At 39.1% G+C, this 9,677-nt stretch overlaps 1 pseudogene; it reads left to right on the top strand.

The window, feature by feature from the left end:
* Positions 1-989: 989 nt before the first annotated feature.
* LOC102868026 lies at positions 990-1,250 on the top strand (annotated as a pseudogene).
* Positions 1,251-9,677: the final 8,427 nt, after the last annotated feature.

The raw sequence follows: 9,677 nt of genomic DNA, 5'->3' as shown, positions 1-9,677 counted from the left end.
TAGGGTCGCTATGGCTCACAGGTGACGCTATGGCGTACAACAACATAATAACCTCACACTTATTATTGGGAAGCAGATACACATAAGCTTTGGAAGGACTTGGGCTAAATATTTTTTTATCTTTGTATTTCTAAAACATCCTGCTGATATCAAATATTGTTACTTTTGTATGGACCAAATTGATAAACTGTCATTGTAATACAAATTATCATACTAAAAACAACCTATCTGCCAATTTTGAGAATAATTGTACTGGACTGATTGGAGCCTGGTTCCTTTTTTACCCTTTGCTATAGCTAAATTAACTATTAGAGGGACACTGATGAGTCAAATATGAGAATGGTTACCCATGGTGGACAGTGTTTGGTGAAGTTCCCCAATTAAAACAAGCTTAGGAGCAGGAGTGGCATCCACTTCCACAATAGCTTGCCTAGGAAAACCCTATCACCTGGAGAAAGGACAAAAGTTATACAGGACGTGTCCAGGACTTTTGTTCATAGGGTCGCTATGAGTCAGCACTTAACAACAACAACATATACAAATACATCATATCTATACATCAATGGAAAGGCTATGCTCCCTAGCAGACAATAGATAGTGTGCTTTTTTTTGGTGCTTTTGTCTTAAAACAATTTTAGCTTAACATTGTAACAACTTGCATTGATTTTTCTTCCATTCCAAAGACTGAAATAAGATTTTATTTTCATGCATATTTTTGGATTACAATCAAAGCCAGTATGCGCTGAGAATACTATCCCATACGATTTACCACAGTTCTGTTTTACACCAGTTCTGAGTTATGGAGATTCCTATACACAGAAGAGTAGAACTCTATTACACGGGGCTTTCAATAGATGCTGTTTTGAAAGTAGATCTCCATTTTCTCTGAGAGTGCCATGTCTCGGGGCCTCGGACAACTGCTCCTGTTAGAGGGTCAGACAACAGCTGGATCAGCAGCTAGAAGCCTGCACCATTCACCTGTATTTGCAATGAGTTCACCCGTCAATCCCAAACCATTTCTGAATGGATTAACTGGAGAGCCAGTGGTGGCAACACTTAAGAGGGGAATCGAGTACAAGGGCTACCTTGTGTCTGTAGATGGCTATGTGAACATGCAGCTTGCAAATTGGGAAGAATACGTATATGGAGTGTTGTCTGGACATCTGGGTGACATTTTAGTAAGGTGTAATAATGTCTTTTATGTCAGAGGTGTTGAAGAAGAGGAAGAAGATGGGAAAATAAGAGAATAGTATCTTTTGTGAGGAATTTATATACACACACACATACAATAAATATAAATTTTTAAACCATCCATAGCACTTTATTTTGGAAAGTTCTACACATAGTTCTAACATAGATAATAACTCCTCTCTTCTCCCACTCTTATCCCTCCAACAAAACAGGAAGATTATTTTTAAAAAACCAGAAATAAAAGCCCTGGTCATAGAAAAATTTAATTTCACTTAAGTCTTAAGTTAAAACAACAACCACAACAACAACAACAACAACAAAAGCCTCTGAAAATGAGGCCTTTCTGTTTCTAAGGAAAATTCTGGCTATCCTAGTGTTCACTACAGATTTCTAGTCTTTCTTCAGGGTGGGGGTAGATGGTCCTGGCTTCTGCTTCCTGTTAGTAAATTATTTTCTTGATTATTACACATTATCATTCTGCTCTTGACACCTCTTAGCAACTTGATTGTTGGATGCATTTTCCATTTGGCAAAAATTCAATGTGGCTTTGTGTGGGAGGTCTAAGTGTCAGAAACAGCAGCGTTGATGCATTGGTTTTGAGGGAAACTATATATAGAGAGAGACACATACACCCTTGGAAGAACAAATGTAGGAGATTGAAAGAGGGTGTGTGCAGAGTTAAGCAGGCTGACAGACCCTACTTCTTGGTTTTGAATTCCATGGCTGTCAGCCACCAAAGGCTGCTGTGTAGGCCAGAATATCAATCTCTCCAGAAAGAAGTTGGGTTAGACTCCTGGACTTAGGGAGATTCAGCTTCCTTTTATTCTAAATGTAGGCAGGCAGACACATGTAAGGCAGCACACTGTGCTCATTTCTGCAGGTGCTCTGTTAACCTCAGTACCAAGGAGACAGACAAGGAGCCTCCTCTTAAGTCATGAGATACATTTCCATCTTTAACCCATCCATGCCCCCTTAGCTGATATTTGCAAGACCAAAATGAAGTTTTTATACACATCCATCTAGTTTGTCTTTAGGGCCATCTTAGAGGACCAAAGTCCCAGGTGTGCCCAGGCCAACAGCCACTCTAGCCAGAAGGATATGCCTTAATGATGTTCACATCAATTATAGGGCACTCCTGAGAGTCTGTTTCTGGCATTCCCACCTGATTCATTATTTCTATGCCCTGGCACACGCAGCCAAAAGTGATGTGTTTGCCATCAAGCCACTGGGTAGGAGCCAAGGTCACAAAGAATTGGCTGCCATTGGTGTCTGGTCCTGCATTGTCCTTTGTCTATTCTGGCTCCCTTGAATTTCAAGTCTGGGTGAAGTTCATCAGATGTTTGCCATGGATAGAGGCACCTCCTTGACCCGTCCCTGTGGGATCACCTCCCTGGATCATGAAGTTTTTGATGTTGTTGTTTTTATGTGCCGTTGAGTCGCTTGCGACTCATAGTGAGCCTATATACAACAGCCGAAAACTCCGATCCTGTGAAATTTGGTGCCATTGTAATACTACTTAGGCACTATCGTCACTGTTTTGGAGATCAGAAAATGATAGCTTAAAGAGCAATAATGACTTTTCTAAGGTCTCACATGTTTGGGGCATGTAGTCACTAGGCACCCTTCCTTAGGAAAATACATAATACTGGGAAAGTTTGAGAGTTAGCAAAAGAGAGAAGACACTCAAGGAGATGGACTGACACTTTGGTTAAAACAATGGACTTTAGCGTGATGGGGATAGTGAAGATGGCATAAGATAGGACAAGATTATGATCTGTTCTTCATAGGGTTGCTGAGAGTCACACTAGACGGCACCTGTAACAATAACAGCAACCTTAAACACCCCCACAAAAAAGAACACCCACAAAAAACAAAACAAAAAGACACTCAAAGAGTGAGAAAATAGTGACAAACCAGCATGCAAACCTAGGCCTGCTGCCTCCAGAGCTCAAAATTTTTGCAAACACACACGTAACCAAACTCATTGCTATTCTCTATCTTAAGATTAAGAACTTTCCCCATCAGTATTACATCATCTCTAGCTGCTAGAATGATCTGGAGAAGTGCAATAGACTACCCCTAACTTACTTTGGACTTATTATCAGGTGGGACAATCCCTGGCAGAGGACATTATGCTGGGTAAAGTGTTTGCTGTTAGGTGCCTTTGAGTTGACTATGACTCATCACCACCCTATGAATGACAGATCTGAAGCTTGTTGTATCCTGCACCATCGTCAGAATCTCGAATATGAGCCCACGCTTATAGTCACTGGGTCAATCGATCTTACAGAGAGTCTTCCTTTCTTTCTTTCATTGATCTTCACCTTTCCAAGTATGATATCTCTTTACAAGGGCTGACTTCTTCGGGTAATATGTTCAAAGTATATAAGGTAGTTTCCCTATCCTTGCCTTTAAGGAGTATCGGGGAGGCACTTTTTAAAAAATATATTTGTTTTTTGATAGTCCATGGGACTGGTGCTTGGGACCAGTATTCTTTTCCAACACCACATAGGTTCTTCTGTCTTCCTTCTTTAATTTCAGATGCATACAAAGTAATTTAAAATATCAAGGCTTGAATGTAATGCACCTTATTCTTTAAACTAGAGGGTCAACAAAAAAGAGAAAGCTCTTCAAGATGATAGATTGACACAGTGGTTGCAGAGATGAGCTCAAACACAGCAATGGTGTGAGGATGGGGGCAGTGTCTCATTCTGTTTCAGGGCACCTGCTATTGTTGTTGAGTGCTGCCAAATTAGAACTGACTCATAGGGCTTTTGGAGATGGTAAATTATTCGAGAGGAAATTGCCCATCCATCTCCAGAGGAGCAGCAGTGTGTCTTCAAACAGTGTGTCTTTGGGATTGCAATGCAAATTCTTACCAATAGGTCACCAGATCTCCCTTTTCAGGGCACCTAACAGCAGTAGATAGGAGAAGGGACAGAGAGATAAGGAGAGATGACCCTCAACTAGGTGAGTTGATACAGTGACTGCAGCAATGGGCTTGAGTGAATCAGAGATTGTGAGAAAGGCACAGTATAGGGCCAATACTATGTCTGTCCCCTGACCTCCTCTCATCTCTTTGCTCATGTTTTAATAGTCTTTGACAGACATTTTACTGTTAGAACACATTCTATACAGATTCTGACAATGCCCAAGTCCATTATACTTTTCTTACTTGTCTTTTTGGTGATTCATGATGGATGGAATCATGCCTCTTCTCATGCCCAGTAAATTCATATTCTAATCCTTGTAGCTTGTGAATGTCATCTATTTGAAACATGGATATATCAGTATACCTATGGAAGGTATCCACTTCCTAAACAACATGCCTCTGGAAACTCTATGAACTTTGATAAATGTCAACAGTTATAGAAAAGCTTCAGGCCTTTTGTTCATAAGGTAGCTATGAGTCAGGCTTGACTTGAAGGCGATCAACAACAACAAGGAAGGTATACTACACCAAAGGAAGGTGTACTTAAGGAGCCCTGGTGGCCTAGTGGTAAGAAGCTATACTGCAATCCCAAAGGCCTGTAGTTGGAATCCACCAGTTGCTGCATGGGAGGATAGACAGTATCTGCCCATGCTATTAACTGTTTCCCTGTGAAAACCTGTTGGAGAATCAGCTATGAATTGGTTCCGACTTGACACCACACATCAATGCCAACAACAGGGATATGAACATCAAGGAATCACCCTGAATTATCCAGGTGGGCCTTAAATAACAACAAGGCTGCTTCTGGTATGAATCTTATTTTAGTGTGAATTTCACTTTAATATGAAGAATCCAAATGAGTCTCATTAAATAGTAACAGCCAAAAATTGACATTTCCCTGCTGTCAAGAGGGGTGGGGAAAGGGGATGCAAAGTGAACTTTAAACATTTTATCAGACTTATTGTTTTCACCTGGGCCAGGCAACACCTCCTCACTGTCCTCTATGCTATCTTTCCTTCAGTCCTCACTGGTAGGCATTCTTCCCCTACCCCCCTTTCCATTCTTCCCCCTCATGTGAGCAAACAGGCCCTGGAAGCTTAATATCACATTGAAGATTGCAGTTAAACTGAACCAAATCCAAACCAACCCATTTTTCTTTGTAACACAATGTCTCACAGTATGCAAACTCTTGTGTTATCTATGGGCTTTCATTAACCAGCAATTAGATCTATCAGCTTCCCCTTGCCAGCCTCCTTATTTCCTTCCTTCTTTTCCAGCAGAATAAACTCGGTATAAAGCAGATTAATTTCGTGGGCACTTGTTGATTTGAGTATCCTGGAGAGATACTGAAGATTATAGTTTTAGTTAATTCAGCTGTTTATTTATCGATGTATGGTGTCCTCTTTTCCTGACACAAAGAGAGGTATTAAACAATTTTTGCTGAGTGAAAGACTAGCCTTGATAACAGTACTTTTTTCTATTTTCTAGCTGTGTTTATATTGAATTTTGAAATATACTTGGGATTTTCTGTATCATTGTAAGAGGTTGAAGGTAGAAGCGTGCTCAAAGAGCATCTGAATAACTTCATTCATTCATAGATGGAAATTAAGACTTTGAAAGAAACAGATGAACCGCCTGAGATCATAGTATTTTCTTGTGATGTTGTTGGGAGTAATACTTGGCTACCATTTCTGGAGTTCTTTCCAGGACATCATTGTGTATCTTTCATTGTAATATTCTTCTTGATAAGATAAAGGATATGGAGATCTAAAATGACAATTCGAATCCACCAGTTGCTTCGCTAGAGAAAGATCAGCAATCTACTCCAGTGTATTTACCACCTCTGGAAACCCACTGAAGGGTGAGCTCAGGGTTGGTTCTGACTTGATGGTACACAACAATGACAACAACAACAACAACAACAACATTCCTTCCTTAGGGATCTCTGTGGCCTAGTAGATAGAGAGTTAAGTTGCTACTCCAAAGGCTGACTGTTTGAATTCACCAGCTGCTTTTCAGGAGAAAAAAAAAATAAATGGGGATTCTCTTCCTGTGCTACTTATTCCCTCTGAAAACCCACCGGTGGGCCAGGTTTGGGTCAATTCCAACTTAATGTCAATGAGTGACATTGATTTGTTCATTGCATTTTCCCCATTTTTTTCACATGCCTCTTTGATGGAGTGTAGCAGTTGCCAGGAGTTAGAATTGGTTTAGTTTGATTTAGTGGGCTAAATAATACCCTCTCCTTAAAAACAAAACAAAGCAAAACAAAACAAAACAAACATAAAAAAACCCAAAAAGCCAAAACCCCCAAACCACCCAAAACCCCCAAACCATATCTATATCCATGTCCTAAACTCTGAAACTGGTGAATGTGATCTTATTTGGGGATAAAAGAGATCTTAATGAATGTGATTAAGGATCTTCAGAAGAGTAGATTCTTCTGGATATATAATTTGGCTCTTTATTCAATGCCAAATGTCGTTTCATGAGAGAGGAAGAGTGAGATTTGAGAAACAGGAGAAGAAAAAGGCACTATTAAGACTGAGTCAGAGATGGAAGTGATAATGCCATAAACTAAAAAGTCAAGGATGGGTGACCACCCCTGGAAGCTGGAGGAGGCCAGGAAAAGATTCTCCACTAGAAGCTCAACTTGGTTTAGGACTTTTTTTCCCGGAACTTCGAAATAAAAAGTTTTTATTGTTTTAAATAGTTTATTTGTGATAAAAAAATTCCTCTCACTTTTGGTTCAGAAAATAAAAAAGAACATTTTTCCTTTAAGCATGTAGTGTTGTTGTTATGTGTCTTCAAGTCCATTATGACCTATAGTGACCTGAAGAACAAAAATTCTGAACCTTGACCCATCTTCATGCTCTTTCTCTTTATTACAGTCACTGTGCTGATTGTGAGGGTCTTTTACACTGTCTCTTACACTGACCCTCCACCTTCGCTAGCATGACATCCTTCTTCAAGTGTGTACCTCCCTCCCATCAACACACCCAATATGTGAGACAAAGCTTTATCATCCTTTCCTTGCATCTGAGAAGCCCCTTTGTTGTACTTTTTCTGAAGACATAGTTGTTTGTTCTTTTGTCAGTCCATGGGATATTTAGTACTCTTCTCCAACACTACAATTTGAAGACTTCAGTTCTTTTTCTGTCATCCTTCATTATGATCCAACTTTTAGATGCATAGTAAGTAGTTGAAAAGACCATGGCTTGAATCTACTGTATTTTAGTCTTTATACAGACATCCTTGCTTTTTAGCACTTGAGGTTCTTCCTTAACAATAGATTTTCTTAAAGCAACAAGTTTTGATTTCTTGACTGTTAGTTCCAAGGATGTTGATTATGGATTCAAGCAAGATCAAATGTTGACAACCTCAATTCTTTTTCTATCATGTTTTTGTCTATTGATCCATTGGAGAAGATTTATTTTTTTCTTTTCTAATCCATATTGACAATCCATATTGAAGATAATAGTCTTTCATCTTTTGCAGCAACCATGCTAAGCATGTATGGATCAAATATTCCTTGGAGATCAAATATTCTTGGTGTCAGTATTTCCTGGATCTAGAAGGTTCACCATAAAGTTATCTGAGTCTTAAAGATGCCCTGTACTCTTGATTCTCCTTTGGTGGTACTGAGATCTCATTTCTGCTTTAACCTCTTCTGAGATAAAAGTTATTGTAGGCCATTTCCTGAGGATACCAGATCAGGGCTTTGATGGGATTAAAGGTATTGCAAATCACCCTTAACCCTTTCAAAACTCATTGATTTATCATATTTTGGAGGATCAGTATATGACTTCCTATCACACCATTACATATATGTACTTCAGGGGCACATGATTTATTCTGTAACAAAAAGCTTAAAGCTGATGATAGATTCCAAGAGAAAATGAGTGTCTAGAGGTGGGATAGACAGTTGAAGAACTTCAGGAAAAGATAAGCACTTTCATTATGAGGCAGATATAACAGAACATTTTGGTGAATAACAGAGATTTTAAAAGAAATATTCTTTTCCCAAATACTTTGGAGAATGAGGGAAAATAAAATAATGACATGAAATAGGGACTAACCTTTTTGTTTATGTTCAATGTGATTTCTTTTAAAATAATATTTTACTGGGTTTTTAGTGAAAGTTTACAAAGTAAATTAAAGTCTCATTTGCTGCAGAAGATCAAAGACTCCAGCCTTCAATATGGATTGCATCTCAATATCAAGAAGACAAAAATCCTTACTACTGGACCAATAAGCAATATCATGATGTTGTTGTTGTTGTTAATGCAGTCGAGTCATAGATATTTCATAATGACCCTATGAACGAAAGATCTGAACAGTTGTGTAACTTTCATTTTTTCTCCAAGTTCACAGAGTTTCCAGAGGCAAGCTATTTTGTAAGTGGATGCCAAGCTTGGGGAGCTCCACCAAACACTGTCCACCATGGGTAACCATTATCACACTTGACACACCAGTGTCATCATGTTCAGCATCACAGCAACCACAAGTTACCGCTGTACAGCAAATGGACAGACCAGTTCTATACCACTTAGAAGACTATTTGACCAAAACCAATTAAAACCAGGCCTGAGGGCTGCTGAGTAAATCATGTTGTTGTTGCTGTTGTTGGTATGTGCCTTTGAATCATAGATAGACGACTCAGCGACCCTATGAATGAAAGATCTGAACATTTGTACATTGTGCTTGGTAACGTAGAGGGTCAGTGGAAACAAAACAAAACAAATATCCTCAGTGAGGTGAATTGACACAAAAGCTTCAATAATGGACTTAAATATGTGGATCATGGAGATGGTCCAGCACCAGGCAGGGTTTCATTCTATTACACCTGGGTCCCCATGTGTCAGAACCCACTAGATGACAACTATCAATGATACAAGGGTGATAGTAATAGTATTTACTTCCTAGACTTGTTGAAAAGATCAGATGGATTAAATCTGATAAAATTTTCAGAGTGGTGCCTAGTCCGTAGCTATGACTATTTACTATTTACTATTTACTAGAAGGAAACTCCTTTTTTCATTTTCCTTTCTGTAAAGGATCGTTTCTTACTCTATCTTCTGGTGGCCTACTTGGCTAATTAATGGCCACCATATGTCAATTTCCTCAGTTGTGGGAAACTGGGCCATAGAATTCTTATTTTCTGTGTTGAGTATTCAGGTTTGATTCCTGGTGACTGTAGCTTGTGTGCAGTGACCACTCATCTTCTAGTGGTAAATTGCATGATTCTGGACAGGTTTTAGAGAAACTTCTTGACAAAGTTGAGCTAGGAAAAAGGATCTGATGATCTCTATTAAAAAAATGAGCCAAAAATCTCTTAGAAAACCGTCTTAGACTATGAGTGTATGATCTACAATGAACTGTGGGGATGGTACAATGTTTTCTATGTTGTGCGTGAATCGAGGACCTAATCAGTAGCAGCTAACAACTGCAACCTTTTAATAAGAATCTTGAACATCAAGAGATTTGACTTGTCTTTCTCCTTTTTCTAGTCAAACTAATGGAGACAATGATGTAGCCTTTCTACCTTGTGGCC

This window comes from Elephantulus edwardii, unplaced genomic scaffold (assembly GCF_000299155.1).
Source record: "Elephantulus edwardii isolate Elephantulus edwardi_28Jun2011 unplaced genomic scaffold, EleEdw1.0 scaffold00012, whole genome shotgun sequence".
In the NCBI taxonomy this organism is placed as follows: domain Eukaryota; kingdom Metazoa; phylum Chordata; class Mammalia; order Macroscelidea; family Macroscelididae; genus Elephantulus; species Elephantulus edwardii.
The sequence above is the reverse complement of the archived record's forward strand: the minus strand, read 5'-3'. Positions and strand labels throughout refer to the sequence as shown.